The 20,908-nt window shown below is 46.2% G+C and overlaps 1 protein-coding gene across 3 annotated transcripts in view; it reads left to right on the top strand.

The window, feature by feature from the left end:
- Positions 1 to 375: 375 nt before the first annotated feature.
- Positions 376 to 20,908, top strand: part of LOC147737097 (uncharacterized) — an 88,710-nt gene continuing 68,177 nt past the window's right edge. Inside the window, exons 1-3 of one of the 3 annotated variants that reach the window (XM_086963664.1) lie at positions 395 to 543; positions 4,751 to 4,859; positions 4,995 to 5,089. The gene's annotated coding sequence lies outside the window, so the exon portion shown is untranslated. Of the gene's footprint in view, positions 544 to 4,750; positions 4,860 to 4,994; positions 5,090 to 20,908 lie in introns of all 3 variants that reach the window. The other 2 variants (XM_086963681.1, XM_086963644.1) reach the window with 2 other exon arrangements.

The following is a 20,908-nucleotide window of genomic DNA, read 5'->3' as shown; positions in this document are numbered from 1 at the left end:
GGTCCGAGAAGGGTCACATTGAATTTTATATCATGTAAATCTGTTGATGATATTGTGGCCACGCATAACTATGTGTATTATGTATTTTTTATATGCATTATTATATATATTGTGTTTCTGTATATCTTTTATGATGCAATTGCAACGAAATAAAGATTATTGAATTGAATTGAATGAGATACAGCACGCGCTGAGATGTACTGAAGTGCAAAGCTCCTCTGTCCGGCTCCTCTATGGGGGGGGTGTCTCTACTCTGCGCAGGCGCTGTTCACAGTCTGCAGTCAGTGTAAGGGCCCAACACTTTTTGATTGTTCTGCGATAGGGAGTAGTGTCTTTGCTCCGCACGAGCGCAGCTGTGACGCGCGGTGCTGCGCCTGCGCAACCGTGAGACGCCATCTACTGTTCGTTCGGGGGAATAACACACCGGGCCCCACTCCTCACAGGCAGCCGGGCCCTCGGTGCCGGACTCAGGCGGGCCGGGCCCCCGGTGTGCCCCCTCCCTCCCAGGCCCTGCAAACCCCACTGAGCGGTGCACAAGGAGAGGTGAGGTTTTTATTTTATTTTATTTATGCATTTTTATATAGCGCGGACTTTACCCGAAGGCGTCAGAGCGCTTCACATTAGGAACAGAAATGAAACATAATGAGAAACATTATAGAAGAGCAGATTACTAAAACATACGTTACTTACATAAGGTAATAGTGACAATTGTGAGCAAACAAAAAACATGAGGTAGTAAAAATTGTGAGCAACCAAAAATACATGAGGTAGTAAAGGTAAAAGTGACAATTGTGAGCAAACAAAATACTTGAGGTAGTAAAAATTGCGAGCAACCAAAAATACATGAGGTAGTCAAAAGTGCACAAGAGGAAAAGTGACAAGTGTGCAGTTAAAAGAGAAAACAGAGTATAATTTGAGGTATAATACTGCAATAAGTGCTAGGCACAAGAACAGGCGTTACGTAGGCAAGGTGGCACTTGTGCAAGTATCAAAGGTAAAAACATGTGAGAGGTGTCCTCAAAGCGCCCAATCATGTGTGTGTGTTTAATAATATTTTTAGTGGATCTTATGTTTTTTGTTGTTGTTTTTGTTGTTGTTATTTATGAAGAACAAAATAGAGACAATGAACGTCATCGCCATAGTCAAACAATTCCATATAATCCCATTCACCGTGTGTGTATTTGTGGAATACCAAGTAATGTCCCTGGTGTCTGATTACTGGTGTTTGTTTTTATTTATTTTATTTTATTTTTTTAACCCCTTGGCCGTGGCTGTAATTCCACGGCGGCGCTAGGGGGGAGCCGCGCGGCGCCGCCATGCTCGTGACGGAACCACTCCGTCACAAGCCGCGGGCGCGCTATGCTTGTGACGGAGTAGTTCCGTCACGGCCCGCCTGCTCCACAGAACACGCCGCGCAGGCGCGGAATTGATGCCGCGCAGGCGCGGCGGCCGGGTCATGAAGGAACCATTCCGTCACCAGCACAGCGCGTCCGTAGCTCATGATGGAGTGGTTCCGTCACGTGCACGGAAAGGGTTAATGCATTTTTATAAAGCGCGGACTTTACCCGAAAGTGTCAGAGCGCTTTACTATAGAACCAGTTACGTTACATGAGAGAACGGTTACAGGAATGGAACAAACAAAAATAGCATGCCATAGAATCAAAGCGACGCAGGAAAAAGGCACACAATCGCAAGCGCAGACTGTACAAGCAAAAATATGAATATATATGACAAATTTTACAATGACTAAAGCACTTACTGACGAAAAATAGCAGGCCATAGAATCAAAACAACGCAGGTAAAAAAAACACAATATTAACCGCAGCAAGCACAGGATGTACAAACAAAAATATAAATATAAGTGACGAATTTACTGAGAAGGAGGGAATTAGTTCTGAAAGTGTCTTTGGAATTAAAGAGATTTGAGGTCCGCTTTGAAGATCTGGATGGAGGTGATGGCACGGAGCGGAGCGAAGGAGGAAGCGAGTTCCAGATTCTCACAGCATTACCTGAGAACGATTGTGCCATCAATTTTTCCCTTTTGATGGAGGTGGGGCTCAAGCAGGAACTTTTCCGCATTGCGAGAAGGTCTTGAGCCTCCAGCCAATTTCAGTTTCTTCGCCAGATAGCGAGGGAAGGAAGAGTGCAAAGCTTTGTGGGTGATGCACGCTGTTTTGTAGATAGCTCTAGCCTTGATGGGAAGCCATCGGAGAGAAGATAAGATAGGATAGGAGTGATGTAGTCACTTCGTTTGGACCCTGAAATGAAGCGAGCTGCTGAATGGAGGACGGATTTGAGGGGGGAGAGGTGAGATTTGGGAAGGCCAAGTCAGAAGAGAATTACAATAGTCCAGTCTAGAGAGAACTAGCGATTGGACCAAGGTTTTTAGGTCATTCTCCGGGCAGAACCGGCGAATCCCCCATAAAAGGCACCGCTGATAACGTGCGCTCTTGGCCATGGAATTGATGTGTGAGGTTAGGTTGAGTCTTTTGTCAAGTATGACACCTAAGGATTTAGCGCAGTCCACAATGATGGGTTTACTGTTGAGTAGATTTGATTGATCCATCCAGGATTGAACAGGAGGCGGAGAGAGCTAGATAAGAGGAGGAATTCCTTTTTAGAGGGATTGTGAATTACTTGGTGAGCTAACATCCAGTTGTGAATAGGGTTGAGAGTAGAGCTGAGTAGTGAGAGATCATGAGGGGAAGACACCTTGAGGTAGATTTGGGTATTATCCGCATAAAGATGGTAGAGGATTCCAGATTTGCTTAGAAGGATCCATAATGATTCCAAGTAGAGTTTGAACAGAGTGGGAGCAAGGATAGAACCTTGAGGTACACCTTGACCAACCACCAGTCGAGACAACAGACTGTTCGCAATCTTGATCATTTGGGATCTGTCCGCGAGGAAAGAGGCAAACCATTTGAGTACTGTGCCTTCCACGCCCATTCTCTGTCGGAGAATGTTAAGGAGGGTGTCGTGATTAACAGTGTCAAAAGGTGCAGAGAGGTCAAGAAGAATCAGAAGGCACAATTCCCCCGAATTGAGAATATGCAGCGCATCATCGATCACTAGCAGCAGTGTTGTTTCAGTGCTGCAGTTTTGAATAAAGCCCGACTGGAACATGTTGAGGAGATTATTGTCCATAATGTGTTGGGAGAGTTGTTTTGCAACACATTTTTGTGTGATCTTTGAAAGAAAAGGGAGATTGGTGATGGGGCGGAAGTTATTGAGGTCATTTGCATCTGCAGAGCGTTTTTTTAGAAGGGGGGAAACCTGACCAGTTTTGAGGACAATTGGGAGGGATCCTTGACTGGGGAAGAGATTGACTAACCTGGTCCAGTAGGAGAGAGTGTCAGTATAGAAATTAATGGCGATGCCACTGGGTATGGGGTCAGAAGAATGGTTGGAGGGTTTGATTTCGCGGATGCATTTGAGGAGCTCAACCTCTGAGATGGCGGCAAAGTTCTGCCAAGTGACTAAGGATTTTCGCTCCTCGATGGGGGTGGGGTGGGTGACCTGTTCCACCAGAGATCTACTGTAAAGAACTCAGATACACACCAGATAATGGCGAAGAAGTTCTTATTTATATATCCTTGAGGATCCCTTCTGCTAGTAAGATGCTTCTTAATTACGCTCCGGCTGTGTGGATGAGAAGTGTTTATTTTTCCTTCTTTATTTTTTTTAAAATGGCGCTGACGTACAAGGCAGGTAACCTGGACTGCTGATTTATTACTTTAAAGATGGCCGCTTGACGTTGGAGGCATCCGTCTTCGTCTCTGACGTTTACACAGATGGACTGATGACGTAGGAAGAATAATTCAATGCGGCAGTTTGTGAGTGTTCGTTAAGGCAGTTGTGTACCTCAGCAAGTGTATTTTCCAGTCAGAATGTAATTCCAGCAATATTAAAAGTTGAAGAGAAAGTGTCACATTTTTTAAAATTACCTTGAAATGTGTTGCTCGAAGCTTACTTGCTGTTTAGACTTTTAGATGAAGTTTGGCTTGTGGCTCGCTGAAAATTCTTGCTTGGTTTCTTTGTTGTAGTACGTTTTTTTCCGATAATTTTTCCTTGTTACTTCTTATTTCGATCGCAAGTTCCAAGTAAGTATTTTAGCCAAAGTTCATTTCTGCATGTTCAAATTTTATCAAGTTTCTTTTTCTTCAGAATTTTTACTCGTTTGAGTTTACTGTGTTCACCTTAATTACATATTTGACTGTTCTCCGACCTTAAGTGCACTGATGTTAACAAAATCAATTTATTATTTGCAAATCTTGGAATTCACCTGACACGAAGTACTTGAAATCGCGTATCTTCTATGACTGTATCCTTGTATATTTCCTTAAGTGCTGAGTTCTCGTGTTGGTGCTCGTCGCCACTTTGTAAAGAACTCCGATACACACCAGATAATAAGCGAAGAAGTTCTTTATTTATAATCGCCAACACAGGCTCCAGGGGAGCTCTAGCGTAACTTGTCAAAGCAGTGATCAGCTGTCAACTGTCAGCTGATGACCTCACGGCTGGTACGGTATCCGCACAGGGACATCAAAAAAGCAATGGCAGAACTGTGTCCACGGAGGGACACAACTACAGAGGACGTAACATCTACTTATTATTTCTATGATGAGTTTGTATTGTTCTTGTTTTGTCTCAACATTGGTTTGCTTGTTCAACCTGGTGCGTTCAAGGCACTCTATATGCTCGATACTACCGCTGACCTAATGGCCTATTTAAATGTTTTTCCATTTAGATGCCTACACCCGGAGGCTTTCTGACCATACCATTACTAAGTGGTTTATGCTCGCTATCATGGCGCTCTCACCAATATTGAAGTGGAAGATCGTTCTGAATATTTATGAGTAAGTGTTCCCTGTATCTGATGGCTTCTTCAGGCTTTTCGATGTTTGACGATTAGGGCAAGTGCAAGAGCACACTACCTGTTGTCCAATAGTTAGCATACCAATGTTATGGTTTCTACTTACTAGTCGTTCCAGGACTCTTTACTTACGTATAACTACTACGAAGGTTCACTCGACAAAGAGAAAATATTTCTGACCGCCTACTTGGGCCACAGATACTCCTCTCTAAAGTAAGTGCTGGGAAGAGAGGTTGTTAGGGTCACTATATAGCTGGCTTTTAGAGATAGGTGGTTTAAGTCATCTTTTGATACTTTACATTTACTATCACCTATACTGATCTCTTTAGCTGCTGGTATTTATGCTGTGAGGGGTCTCATATTTCGGATGCTCCATCTTACTGCTGGTTATTAGACTGCGGGCCCAGTACTCTTCATTGGATTTCGTAAGTTTTGGCTTGTTACTAAGCAGCCCACATGATGTTTGATGTTTGATGTTTGTGGTGTTTTATATAGCGCTCTGTCACTCCAGGGAGCATCCTGGCGCTTCATTTTCATTGCTGACCGGTAGTATGATGTTTTGACTGTGTTTGGGATGTTTGGGTATAATCAGACCAAAGTTTTACACTTGGATTCTGGGAGTCTGTATATCCAAGTTTTTAAAGATTTTTTGAAAGTCTGTTCTGATGCTATTTGACAAAGTTCTGTAGGGAGCGTGTTCCAGGCCTTGGCCCCCAGAACTGTCAGTGATTTTCCCCCCTTGGTGGTGAGTTTAAACTTGGGGACAGTGATCAAGTTGGCTGTGGCTGATCTGAGTTCTCTCGATGGATAATACCTGTGGAATCTATCATTTAGATATTTTGGGCCCTGTTTGTGAAAGCACCTGAAAGTGATCACAATGATTTTAAATAAGATCCGCTTCTGAATAGGAAGCCAGTGCAATTTGTTCAGGGCGGCTGATGCTGATGATCTTCTGGGCAACCTCAGGACTAATCTCGCGACCGCGTTTTGAATGGTCTGTAGTTTGTGTAGGGTAGATCTTGTTGCTCCAGCATACAGACTATTACAGTAGTCAATTTTGGATGTTATTAAGGCGACCGCTACTGTCGGGCGAGCAATGGTAGGTAGTCAAAGAATTTGCGTAATCCCTTCATGATGTTAAAACAGGCAGCTGCTATTTCTCTGGATTGTTGCTTAAAAGAAAGCAAGTTGTCGAATTTTATGCCCAGATTTCGAGTGGCATTGATGGTATCTGGGGGAGCTTCCGCATCGGGTGGCCAACAGGTGAGTGGGGAAAATAGGTTATTTTTCCCGAATGGTATGATCTCTGTCTTTGCAGAGTTGCATTTCAGATGGTTTTCGTGCATCCACTTGAAGGTCGCCGTCAGACACTCTTTTAGGTCTCGTTCTGCTTTGGCTATATCTTTATCCAGCATCAGGACCATTTGAGTGTCATCGGCGTATGCGACCGTGTTCACATTGAAGGACTCAATCAGACTGATCAGGGGAGCCATATACAAATTAAATAAGGTAGGGCTCAGACTGGAGCCCTGAGGTACCCCTGAGCCAATCTCCTTCTCCTTAGAGTAGAATTGTCCTAGCCTGATGATTTGTTTTCGGTTTAGCAGAAAATTCGTAAACCAGTTCAACACGGTGCCCCCTATACCTGCCTCGGCTAGGCGATGTAATAATATGGTATGGGACACCGTGCCAAAAGCTGCCGATAAGTCAAGGAGGACAAGGACAGCTCTGCCCCCCTGGTCTAGTGCAGTTCTTATGGTTTCTGTTGTAAATAGCAGAGCAGATTCAGTAGAATGTTTGGCTCTGAAACCAGCCTGGTTTGGATGTAGAATGTTGTTTATTTCCAGGAACTTTGTTAACTGTCTGTTGACCAGGGTTTCAGTGCATTTACACAATGCAGGGAGTTGGGAGATCGGTCGTAGATTAGTTAGGACAGATGGGTCATGTAAAGTCTTTTTTTGTAATGGCTTTACAATGGCTGTTTTCCACGCATTGGGGACTTCTCCGGTTTGAAGTGAGGCGTTGATAATGTCGTTTATCATAGGGCTTACTTCCTCTTTAATGGCCTGAATTAGTGATGGAGGACAGGGGTCAAGTGGTGATCCCGATTTGATTTTTGATAGAACTTTCAGAGTGTCTGCTTCCTCGATTGAGTCAAAAGTATTCCAACTGACTGTTAACCCATGGTTATTCTCTTGTAGATTATGTTCTTTGTTTTCTGTACTAGCAGGGAAGTTTTTGGTAATGTTGACAATTTTTTGTTCAAAGTAATCTGCAATGTCATTACAGAAACTTTGTGATGGTGGTATCTCATGAGATAGTATTTTTGGGTTTCTAAAACTTGTGATTATACGGAAAATTTATTTTTGGTCATTCTAAGAGGTTTCTATTTTTTTGGTAAAGTAGGTTGTTTTAGCTTTTTTTATAAGTGTGTGGTAGTTCTGTCTGGCGGTTTTAAAGTTGACCTGGTCGTCCTCGTCATATTGTTTACGCCATTTGCGTTCGAGTCTACGAACAGTGCGTCGTGTGCTTTTCAGTTCTTCTGTGAACCAGGGAGCTGATGTTTTTCCCTGTTTAGTTGTGGATTTTTTATTGTTTCTTCCTGACGTCAAATTCTCACCAATGGTTCTCATCCATTTGTCATAGTTGAAATAATCAATTGTAACATTGCCTACTGTCTCAGGTTTATTCTCTCTAACCCAGTCTTGTAGATTCGGGTGCTCAATGATTTTTGACCAGCAAGGGGTTGGCTTCTCATCTCTGAAATTATCTGGTTTTGGCATTTTCATTTCTTCCGTTTTAAGGTGAAATGTAATGAGACTATGATCTGTCCATGTTTGGGGTAGGGGCGTGGAGACATTTATTGACTTTAAATTTGAACAAATACAGTCCAACACATGGCCTGCTATGTGTGTGGGTTCTTTTGTATGAATTGTAAGCCCCAACACATGCATGATGTCTTTAAAATGTAGTGCGTTAGTGTCACTTGCGCAATCAAGATGGAGATTTAAATCTCCCATTACGGTGAAGTTGGCGGCCTTGAGTGTCATATTTGTAAGTGCTTCTCCTAGACTTTCTAAAAAGTGACTGCTTTGTCCTGGTGGGCGGTAGATAAGTGCCCCTGAAAAGGTAAAAGAATCGTGTGCTTTTAAATTAAAAGCTAGACATTCCGCATCTTTTATTTCCGGTAATTCCTGAATGTTACAGGTAAGGGTTTCTCTATGAATGATGGCAATACCTCCACCCCTTTGAATAGTTCTGTCCATTCTCTGTATCGTATATCCAAGTGGGAGTGCACATACGATGTCAGGGTTTGACCAGTTTTTTAACCATGTCTCCGTGACCATGAGACAGTCCAAATTGTTTTCTATGATCAGATCATATACGTGTAAAGCATTTTTACACATAGAGCGTGCATTTATTAGTCCTCCCTTAATAGATTTATAGGTAATTTTTGGATTATATTTTACATAAGTTTGTAATGTTTGTTTACATGTGATACACGAGATTGGACCTCGCCAACTGTCTACTAATATTGCATGGTGACATTGTTTGTTGGCAGGTTTTAGAGATAGTAGTTCTTCTCTTGTTAACTGACCTGTGTGCATGTTGTGATGGTAGCACAGAGGCCCACAGCCCCTCAGCCCGTCCTTAGCGCGGACGGGCGCAGACGGGCTGACTCTGGCGTGACTCCGGCGCTGGCGAGGCGCGTCCGCTGTCGCGGAGAGTCCGTATCCTTTTGTAGGGATGGCTAGAACGCTAACCCAGCTGCCGCCTCCCACTCAAGATGTCTGCTGTGTATGTTCTTCCCTTCTGCTCGGTAAAACAGCCCTGAAATCGGCTGTGACCGACGAAGGTACTGGGGGAGTGATTATAGGGGCGGGGTAAGTGCTGTTGCTTTCACAGTGCTTTTCACGAAAAAAAGCAGTTTGTTTAAAAATCGGCGTCTAAAATTAATGTCAGGTTCCTGTATACTGCGCTATCAGTCAGCATCAAAATGCACACAAATGCATACAAATTGGCATCACAGTTTAGCTATCTGCTTCTACCTCCCGGCTCAAGCCTCAGGAGGGGTCCAAAATTACACAAGAAAACGCGATGTCAGCGCAATGAAATCACACGTCTAAAACCCTGGGCTCCTTTTGTAGGGATGGCTAGAGCGCTAACCCAGCTGCCACCTCCCACTCAAGATATCTGCTGTGTATGTTCTTCCCTTCTGCTCGGTAAAACAGCCCTGAAATCGGCTGTGACCGACGAAGGTACTGGGGGAGTGATTATAGGGGCGGGGTAAGTGCTGTTGCTTTCACAGTGCTTTTCACGAAAAAAAGCAGTTTGTTTAAAAATCGGCGTCTAAAATTAATGTCAGGTTCCTGTATACTGCGCTATCAGTCAGCATCAAAATGCACACAAATGCATACAAATTGGCATCACAGTTTAGCTATCTGCTTCTACCTCCCGGCTCAAGCCTCAGGAGGGCTCCAAAATTACACAAGAAAACGCGATGTCAGCGCAATGAAATCACACGTCTAAAACCCTGGGCTCCTTTTGTAGGGATGGCTAGAGCGCTAACCCAGCTGCCGCCTCCCACTCAAGATGTCTGCTGTGTATGTTCTTCCCTTCTGCTCGGTAAAACAGCCCTGAAATCGGCTGTGACCGACGAAGGTACTGGGGGAGTGATTATAGGGGCGGGGTAAGTGCTGTTGCTTTCACAGTGCTTTTCACGAAAAAAAGCAGTTTGTTTAAAAATCGGCGTCTAAAATTAATGTCAGGTTCCTGTATACTGCGCTATCAGTCAGCATCAAAATGCACACAAATGCATACAAATTGGCATCACAGTTTAGCTATCTGCTTCTACCGCCCGGCTCAAGCCTCAGGAGGGGTCCAAAATTACACAAGAAAACGCGATGTCAGCGCAATGAAATCACACGTCTAAAACCCTGGGCTCCTTTTGTAGGGATGGCTAGAGCGCTAACCCAGCTGCCGCCTCCCACTCAAGATGTCTGCTGTGTATGTTCTTCCCTTCTGCTCGGTAAAACAGCCCTGAAATCGGCTGTGACCGACGAAGGTACTGGGGGAGTGATTATAGGGGCGGGGTAAGTGCTGTTGCTTTCACAGTGCTTTTCACGAAAAAAAGCAGTTTGTTTAAAAATCGGCGTCTAAAATTAATGTCAGGTTCCTGTATACTGCGCTATCAGTCAGCATCAAAATGCACACAAATGCATACAAATTGGCATCACAGTTTAGCTATCTGCTTCTACCTCCCGGCTCAAGCCTCAGGAGGGGTCCAAAATTACACAAGAAAACGCGATGTCAGCGCAATGAAATGAGTCAACATGAGTTAAACCATTCATTGTATCTTGCATTAGTTACATTATATATATATATATGTATATATATATATTTCTTTTTTTTTTACTACACTACATCACATATATACCTTTCCAGTAAATATATTTTTTAGCTGGTATGAAAGGTCATGTGGATCTATGTTTTGACGAGATCAATCAGGACTTTGAGGAGCTAGTTGTAAAACATATAAGAAGATTGTATAGGAATAACTCGTGGATTTTCGCCATTATTTTATTTTTAGTATACATTCTACATATCTGCAGAACATCTTCTAGCTTGGCCGCCATACTACCTCATCAGAATACCCTTTGAAAAGCTTAGAAGTGCCTCATATGATATTTATAACATTCTCAACTTGGGTATTTACTTATATGTTTCTCTCTGGAATTGTTTCACTTCACCAATTATCCTTGGATTTGGAATTGGCGTACTATATGGAGATTGGGTCTATTTTTCATTTTAATTAACTTTTTCTTTCTTTCACTTGGAGCTTCAATTTGTATACTTGGGTGTCTTTGTGATTCACTGGATATTTCCAACATTTTCCCTTCGTTTCCCTTTTTTAACCAACACTTTTAAGACCTTCCTTTCTACCCCTTCTTGTTTCTTCTACAGGCATGTTTTTATTAGAAACTTAATAGATTTTTCTACATACAAAAACGTTTTTTGTGAATAACTATTAAAAAGTTATGAATGAAATGTATTTTTCTGTTAAACAGCCTTGAAAAAGTCGTCCCAAGATAAAACACGTGTCAGCTGCTCTTGTTTCTGTCTCTACGTGTCAACATTTGAGAAGACTTATGAATAAAATATTTCTGTTACATATATAATTGGACTTGTGCTACTATTGTTCTCAGAGCTGTGGACCCACTTGAGTCCCCTTTATAACTTGTTTGAGCTGTGCTCTGTCATTCAGATTATTGTTTTGCTATATGAAGATTTTCTACATATAGATTAGCACTGTGGATGGCACAGTGCTTGGTATTGAGCACGCTGGAGAAAATCCGCTTCATCTTGTTAACTTTGTGGCAACCTTTTACGGAGGTGCTGGCTGTTGTGTACCACTGCCATCAGGTGTTTCTGTAACAAGCCAGAACTATTGGCTTTGTCCATGGTTGTTAGTTGCATAAAATAAAAAAGCAGCAACCATGGCTGCTATATTCTTTCTCGGGATGATGAGTATAGTCTAGTGATAGTGGCGCCTCACTTGATTATCGGTGTATCTGTTCTATACTGTTTAGTGTGTTATGGTGCTTAGGGAGGGGGTCCTCATCCTTGACCTCACCATTCAGTACTCCACATGAGAACTGTACAAATTTTGTTACAATGTCCTAGCACACATAAACCCTTATTCCGTTTTGTTCATATATATAAACAAAAAATAGCAGTAAACAATCTCTGTATTCATATTTTCTTTTCTTTATTCCAGTAGTTGTTGCCAACACGTGTTTCGTTGCTGCCTGGGTAGTTCACCCGCGACTTCGTCAGGGCTGTAAAACATATATACAATGCGATGTAACAACATCACACATATGTTTTGCATTAAGATCTATGCATATGTGTACATAGTCCCTCAGTCCCCTTTTAAGGTAGAGGATAAGCACCCCAAAAGTGTGAGTTTAGTGAGACAGAAATATGGCACAATTTTGGTTGTGTTGCATTCAAAATTGAGATAATTTATTTCTCTATTCCCTTTGTGTCCCAGTGGTAGGGGTATTATGCAAATAATATTAGGGGTCATATCTCCTGTATATAGTGTCTATATTATTCATGCTATCTGTAGCGCTTACAGTGTATACCCCAGGATTGGCATACCTGAGAGACTGGAATCGAGATCAGCTGGCCTGTAATTCATAAGACCAATATGAGTATTCGGGCAAACATCAGAAAACGTAATCACTCCTTACTAGTTGACATATAATCAAAATGTCACCAAAAGAGCCTACCTTCTGACCGATTGTAATTCCGTCCCAGCCAATTGTCGGCCTGGGTGAGGATGTAGGTATCTTATGTCGTATGCTCAGAAATTCAGAAACAGAATCATAGCTGTCCATTATTTCCAGTCTTCATAATATTTCCATCGAGCACCATATTACTCATCCATTACCGACTCCTCCAAATCAATCTCCAACCTATTGTGTATCGTCTTATCCTTAAAAACGGCAGTGGATTACGTCACAACTATTAGTTATGGAATCGCTGTGCTGATCCCATTTTACAGACTAAACCTGTCTGTATTATTAAAATTATAGATATCTCATCTGTTGTACCAGATTATCATGGGAAATATCTATCAGTTCTAAACTTGGCATGCATTATTATTATACGAGCTTAAGTCTTATACTGCGTTTAGTAATATAAACCACTGTAACCCATGGTAATCCATATATTAGGTAAATCTACGCACAAAACTGCTCGTATAGATACCTTGCGTGTGTCTCAGAAGGATCGTAGTAAGTCGATGTGGGAGAAGGCGGAACGCTGTACGTGGCGTCGTCTTCCCCAGTAATATTAGTAACTGTGTCCCAAAGTCCTAATTCGGATTCTGCATACAAGTATATGGAGATTTAGAGTGAGAGAGGTACCCCTTGGGAATGTCAAGAGAAATAGGGTAATATGGGCCGGGATTCCCGCCACCCCCTCCCAACACCAATTCCCCATGGGAGGAGACAGACACAAGTTTGAACTTTTGGAAGGCGGGGGGGGGGGGTCACCCCCCCGGCCGTATTTATTAAAATATGAAACAAAATTTAAAACTTTAAATTAAAACGTTTCATGAATCATGTACAATTTTACTTCAATTACATTTTGATGAAGACAAGTTCTTTGGCTAACCTTAACAAATCTCTAATACAAAGGTTTCCTAGCAGAGTCTAGCATCCTGAAAATGCATAACATTCTAAAATAAAATTGTACATCCTAGCATTAAGGGCCAACGGCAAGGTCTTAACCGGTGTCAGATCCCTACTACCAAATTCCCGCCCTCACGGTGTGAGTGGCGCATGCGCAGAGGACTTTACCCTTGCTGCCAACTGTAACTTCCCTTGTCGTGGGGGCCCCCTTTCACTCGACGCCATCTTAAAGGTCGTCCGAGTTCTCGTGCGAGGTATCCGTAAGAAGGACAGCGTGGACTCCCCTCCCTTCCCCACACTCTCTTCCGCCGGAGCGGATATCCGGCCCCTGGGAAATTCGTAGGAGGGGCATGTAGCCGTCTCCCCCTGGGAGGGGCCTATGGCCGTCTCCCCCTAGGCGACCCATCCGTAGTGGGTGCCGCCTCCCCGTGGGAGGGGCCAATGGCCACCTCCCCCCGGGCGCTCACATCCGTACTGGGTGGCGCCCCCCCCTAGGGACCTTGAAATCACTGCTCACCGATCATGACCTTACCGCCCGACCAAGAATAAATACGACAGTTGTTTTACCTACTAAGGAAGAAAATACACCTAATCTGCAACAGCTTGATAATTAATCAACTTTGACATTGCTACAAAGGAAAAAAAGTCCTAAAGCACAAGACAAATATTGCTTGATCCATCACTCTCCGTTTCTACAAAGGAAAAAAGTCCTACCAACATTTATTCAATCAAAGGCATACATCCATGATGCAAAAATTTCACTGTATCTTTTTAATACATTCGAATATCACCAACAATTACTTTATTCAAAAAACATTGCAAAAAGGGGATGGTGGGTGGGTCAAAATTGCCGCTTGTTCCTTCGAGGGCTCATGAGCGACGAGTGGTGCAGCCTTCAGAGCACTGGAACAAGAGGATGCTTTGTTGGATTCCCGCTCTATTTATCCATCTGCGGGAGGGTGGGGGCCCGCCTCAGGTACGCCCCTCCGTGCGCGGACTTCCGGGCGGGTGTCTAGGACAACCCCTTCTGGGCGGGAAAGGGCGTGCTCCGGCTACGCTGCTTTGGGCATACCAGCCGAGACACGCCCCCCGCCCACAGCGGTTTCCCGGGGTGATCGGGGGACCCATCCATACGTTCGGGGGGACCGAGTGTTCTTCCCTTTCCATATGGGCCAGGATGCCCGCCACCCCCTCCCAACACCAATTCCCCATGGGAGGAGACAGACACAAGTTTGAACTTTTGGAAGGCGGGGGGGAGTCACCCCCCCGGCCGTATTTATTAAAATATGAAACAAAATTTAAAACTTTAAATTAAAACGTTTCATGAATCATGTACAATTTTACTTCAATTACATTTTGATGAAGACAAGTTCTTTGGCTAATTTATTTATTTATTTATTTTGTATACTTATAAAGCGCAACCTATCACCCAGAGGGCATCCTGGCGCTTTGAACTTCGGCAGACACACAACTCACTGCTCAGACAATTTTCGGGAACAAATGCGTTTTCAGCGCTTTCCTAAATGGTAGGTAATCCTTGTGGCTTCTCAGAGAGAGAGGAAGGGAGTTCCAAAGTCTGGCCGCCGCAACACTAAATGAGCGGCCACCCATCCTGACTCTCTGGAACCTCGGGACCGCCAACAAGTTGGCTGAAGATGAGCGAAGGGGCCGCGAGGCAGCATACCAAGCAAACATGTCACGAAGTGGTATTGGGCCCTGTTGGTGTACGGCCTTGAACACCAAACACGCGGCCTTGTACATCACTCGCAGATGCACCGGGAGCCAACCTTAACAAATCTCTAATACAAAGGTTTCCTAGCCGAGTCTAGCATCCTGAAAATGCATAACATTCTAAAATAAAATTGTACATCCTAGCATTAAGGGCCAACGGCAAGGTCTTAACCGGTGTCAGATCCCTACTACCAAATTCCCGCCCTCACGGTGTGAGTGGCGCATGCGCAGAGGACTTTACCCTTGCTGCCAACTGTAACTTCCCCTTGTCGTGGGGGCCCCTTTTCACTCGACGCCATCTTAAAGGTCGTCCGAGTTCTCGTGCGAGGTATCCGTAAGAAGGACAGCGTGGACTCCCCTCCCTTCCCCACACTCTCTTCCGCCGGAGCGGATATCCGGCCCCCGGGAAATTCGTAGGAGGGGCATATAGCCGTCTCCCCCTGGGAGGGGCCTATGGCCGTCTCCCCCATGGCGACCCATCCGTAGTGGGTGCCGCCTCCCCGTGGGAGGGGCCAATGGCCACCTCCCCCCGGGCGCTCCCATCCGTACTGGGTGGCGCCCCCCCTAGGGACCTTGAAATCACTGCTCACCGATCATGACCTTACCGCCACAGGCCGGATAGTTGACCGACTATCCGGCCCCCCCACACCTCCTAAAGGTCATGTCTCCTCAATGCCACTAGCCATGCTATGAAGTCTCCTATGAGTAAATCATTTCCAGCCCTGGACAGGTGAACCCCATCATTCAAGTAACAGTGATCACCCAGAATACACCCATGGGGAATGCTTTGCAAATGCGTGGATCGAAACAATTTCTCAATTTTGTTGTTGACCCTCTTTACCGAGTGGTTCAACGCCGTCACAGAGATACCCCCCCGCCAGATTCTTCTGGGGATCATGTGGGACCATGCAATCGTACACCCCGGGAGCCTCCTAGCCAACCAGCTGACTGCCGACAATATGTGTTCTACTAACACCCGTCTTCCTAGTCTTACCAAGTCATTGCCCCCCAGGTGCACTATGATTACAGATGGCGGTGACCTTTGCCGCCCTAAGAGTTCCTCCACAAAGGTTTGAAATTGGTCAAAACAGAGGCCTCCCTTCCCATGGAAGGTCACTCTGAACCCGTATTCCCCAGATGCGTGAATCGCGTCACCTGCCTTGAATACGTCCCCGGCACGCCTCACGTATGAGTGGCCCACGACCCATACCACTTGATCTCCAGTCGGTGATCCTTGACCGCTGGTCCTCTGATGTTGGGTCGATCCCAATTTCCGCCCGCGTCACAGGCTCGCGAAACTGTAATCCAAACAAAAGATAACAAGCGTGAGTGCATTTCATCAGTCTTTTACAACATGTGCAGTCGCACATACCTCTTGAAACAGTTCGAGGACCAACGGCCTAACTGCTTCACTTCCTCCGCACCCAGACCCCGAGCCGTAGCCTCAGTAGTGTCCCCTATCCTGAATGAGTGGGTCCCAAAATCGCACGGGTTCAAGCCCGACGCAGCAATCGTAATTGCCAGCACCCTCCGGAACTGAAATCTCGTCAGCGGGGTGCCATCCTTGTGTCTAATGAAGGCCCCCCCCCATGTTGTCGACCTCTGAGCCAGGTAGTCCTCTAAGTACCTTATGGGACAACAGGAGCTCCTTTGGGCGCGCTGCAAAACCACACTATTCCCCAAAGCCTCCTGGTCTATCTTGGACCTGGCGATCGAGATCAGCAGGGAATCACCTTGTACTTGAACATGATCCCTGCTTAGACCTCCCCCAACATCCTTCTTGTTCCTTTCTACGAGTTCACTTACCCGCATGGCCCCGTGGAATGCCAATGCGAAAGCCGCTCGGAACAGAATTACCACGCAGGGCGAGGAGCATGTCTCATCCAGCTTTGCTAGTAGCAGGGACAACCTGTCTAGCCCAATCGGGTGCATTGTATCTTGTCTGCGACCTTCTAGGCGCTGCCATCCGCGGAGCGCTTTCCAGACTAAGAAGGAACCCGTTGGGTCCCGTACCCCATGGAGTTGCGCCATGAATGATATGGCTGCCCTATATCTGTTGGCAGTTGCCGCCGATCGGCCTTCCTTATGAAGTGCCACCAAAAACCCGAGGAAGGATTCTTCCTGCCCCCAGCTATGGCTCCCCACCGGCCCTAAAGAGGCGCAGTATGAACAAAACGCTCCCTCATAAGCTTTCCTCGTCCTGGGCGCTAAGCTGGCTGCCACGAGGTCTTGTAATCCGGGGCACCGATCTGCCATAGTGCTTCGGGAATGGTGCCGCTACTAGTTCCGCTGTGGGTAGATAACCCCTGAAAGCCTGCATGTGTGAACGAGAGAGTGCATCAGCTGCATTATTCAGTACACCCGGCACATGTTTTGCCCTGAACTGTACATTCAATCTCATGCATCGCAATACAATTTCCTTCAACAATCTCAATATCCACTTGCAGCGTGCTGCCTGGTGATTAATGCTCTCGGCCACCGTCATGTTGTCCGACCAGAACACCACTGAGCGGTTCCTAAAGTCTTCCGGCCATGCCAGCAGAGCCACCCAGATGGGGAATAGCTCCAAGAACCCAATGTTACCTGTTAGGCCACTTGAGTGCCACCACGACGGCCATGTTTGCGCCGATCACCGGTTACCAAAAATTGCGCCAAATCCCACGCTCCCAGCCGAGTCGGTCCACAAACCCAATTCGTCAGACGATGCTGGGGGTTTGTTCCACGCCACTCGACCGTTGAAATCCTCCAGGAATGCCAACCAAATGTGCATGTCCTGGCGAACCTCTGCCGACAGTCTAGTGCGGTGGTGACCCTCCTTGAGGCCTACCATAGCTTGCGCAATGGAACGTGAGAACGGGTGAGCCATCGGTATCACTTTCAAGGCAAAATTAAGCTGACCCACTGTCTGTTGCAACTGGTGTTGGGTCACCTTGTCCTTACTGAGACATTGTATCAAGGAAGCCCTGAACTTGGCCACCTTTTCAATTGGCAGACGGAAACATCCTTCCACTGAGTCGAGCTCAATCCCCAAAAACTAGAGTTTTGGTAGATGGCCCCACCGTCTTACCTGGCGCTAATGGGACCCCAAACTCGCGCATGAGCGTGCAGAAGTCCCGTAGTGTTTGCGCACATTCCGCAGTGTCCGCCGGACCTAGAAAAAGGAAGTCATCAAGATAATGCATCACCCGTCTATGCCCCGTGGCCTCGGTGAACGCCCATTCCAAAAAGGAGCTGAACATCTCAAAATTGGCACATGAAATTTAACAACCCATGGGCATACATTTATCCATGAAATACTTCCCTTGAAACGTGAATCCCAACAAGCGCTGGTCCTGAGGATGTACCGGGAGCAACCTGAATGCCGATTCGATGTCTGATTTTGCCAACAGTGCACCGGGACCCAGGCGATTCAGCAGAACGACGGCATCATCGAACGATGCGTATCGAACTGAGCACACTTCAGGGTCAATGGCCTCATTCACCGAGGCCCCCTTCGGGGCCGACAGATTGTGAATGAGTCTGTACTCCCCCGGGTCCTTCTGGACCACTCCTAGAGGTGAACACACAAATTCGGCCACTGGTGGGCTTGCAAATGGCCCTGCCACCCGTCCCAAGCTGACCTCTTTCGCTATTTTCTTGGCGGCCACTGCCGGGTTATGTTGAATAGACAGTTGGTTCTTACAGACGGGGCTCCCCCGAAAATTTCCCGCCGGGATTCTGAAGCCATACAGAAAGCCATTCCTCAAAATCCCGGCGGATACATTATCTGGGTAGCGGTTCAGCCAGGGGGTCAAAGCCAAGATATCGATGGGCGAAGATGTTTGCTTCCAAGGCACCACTTCAATCCTGCTTGGATCCCCCCCTTCCTCCCGCCCCATTGGACTTGGAGCGGCAGCCAGTTTCAGTGTGTGAGGAATTCCCACAGCCCGAACAAGCGTGCCAGAACCTACACGTTCCTTGAGGCCTGGTACAGGTTCCTTTGTTGAATCCCCAACAAACCCCCCGCTTGCCTCCATTCCCGCCGGACCTGGGATGCGGCTCCCCCCCGGCGTTCGTCCGAAAGGAGTGTGCCGGCTTCCGTTGGAATGTCCCAGAGACGCTCATGCTCGGCACTGACGTACCCGCAGGTCCCGGCAACAGCTGATTATGCCAGGACACCGTGTCCAGACAATCCCATGTTAAAGCCTCGTTAAACTCCTTCGCCTTTCTAAAATTAACGTCATATCCCTTCCATTCGTTTCCCCCGTACATTGCATAGAAATTCATGATCCTGTTCTGATAACATGTTAAGTCGGGCAACACTTCAGGTCTACGCTCCCCCATACCCAGTTCACCATGGTCTAGTCGACCCTGAATTCCGCCATCTTGGCCCGCCATACGCTGGGGTGCCATAAATCCTTCTGGGTCTTTGCATATTCCATCTCTCGATGGTCAGTCAAAAGGGAAAACATATTGATGTATTTGTCCCCCCATATCATTTCCTTCGTGGCCGCCGGAATGTGCTGAGACAAACGTTCCCGCCTCGAAGGCACTGAACTCTCCCCTGCCAATGGCAATGGTCTCTTACCGGGTTCGGCCGCCGTGTCCGTTGTCTTCGTTCGACCATCATCCGTCGTGACCCCCGTCGCAACCTGTGGGGAAATACAAGGTACATTCGCTGTCCCGGCATCCCTTGACTGCCGCAACTGCTCAATTATTAGTCTGGCTTCCTCCGTCGGATCACCCGCAGCCACTGTTCACCCTGCTCCCTTCTTCAGCCAAGGTAGTACTGCCGCTAACTGAAGGGCCAATTCTGGGGGCATTTGGTCATCCCCGACTGGCGTTACTACTACGGGGATTGGTAAACCCACATCTGGACCTGGTACCGGGCTATCCACCGGCGCGACTGGGCTCGGTGGAGGCATCTCTGGGACTGGGGCCTCCCTAGAACCTGCCCGGCCCCTACTTTTCTTACCCTTACCCTTCGGGGCGACATCCGGCAAGGCCGGCCCTATTACCTTTTTTGGCCGTCCCGAGGGGGTGTTCTGGGCTGCCAACTGCTTCTTGACGTCCGCTAAGCCTCGACCGATTACGTCCACTTTACCCATTTTCCGGTCGATCACCGCTACCCGGTTTACCAAAGTGCGTAGCATCTTCTCCATCTCGGAGCTCTTTCCCGCTTTCTTGCCAGACATGCTCTCAGTCTAGATCTTCCACACGCCTGACACTGAAAAAAAAAACAAGAAAGATTACAAGTTCTCAAAATTGCCGCTTGTTCCTTCGAGGGCTCACAAGCGACGAGTGGTGCAGCCTTCAGAGTACTGGATCAAGAGGATGCTTCGTTGGATTCCCGCTCTATTTATCCATCTGCGGGAGGGCGGGGGCCCGCCTCAGGTACGCCCCTCCGTGCGCGGACTTCCGGGCGGGTGTCTAGGACAACCCCTTCTGGGCGGGAAAGGGCGTGCTCCGGCTACGCCGCTTTGGGCATACCAGCCGAGACACGCCCCCGCCCACAACGGTTTCCCGGGGGGATCGGGGCACCCATCCATACGTTCGGGGGGGACCGAGTGGTCTTCCCTTTTCATTAAACCAATAGAGAGCAGAGTTTCCCTGGACCGTGATATATAAATACACAATCAACATACAACAATATAATATAACAACGTAAATAAATAAATGATTTCAAAATGTATTGAAAATACATCTTAACATAAAATCATTAGAAATATATGCAATTCTTAATCCCCACAATGTAAGAGCATAGATAAAAATACATAAAAACAATCATACAATTATGACCAGCATAATTTATACAAGACAGAACATGTTATATGACTTAAATTTGTCATTCCTCTTTGTACATCTCATATATGTTACTGCCACATAATGTCATCCACTTTCAAATATTTGATGATTGACTGAAATGTTGCTTAATGGGATGGTACAGGTGAATGCGTCGACGCGTTTCGATGGCTTGAAAATTTTACACCATCTTTTTCAAGACAAGTACGTTTTGTCTGTCTCTGACTGGGTTATTGGTCTTTTCCCTATAAAGATGTACAGAATTAAATTCTATTCTTTTTTTGATAAAATCACATTTTATTCATCACGTTAATTTAAA

This window comes from Lissotriton vulgaris, chromosome 1_1, assembly GCF_964263255.1.
Source record: "Lissotriton vulgaris chromosome 1_1, aLisVul1.2, whole genome shotgun sequence".
NCBI classification, from domain to species: Eukaryota; Metazoa; Chordata; class Amphibia; order Caudata; family Salamandridae; genus Lissotriton; species Lissotriton vulgaris.
The sequence above is the reverse complement of the archived record's forward strand: the minus strand, read 5'-3'. Positions and strand labels throughout refer to the sequence as shown.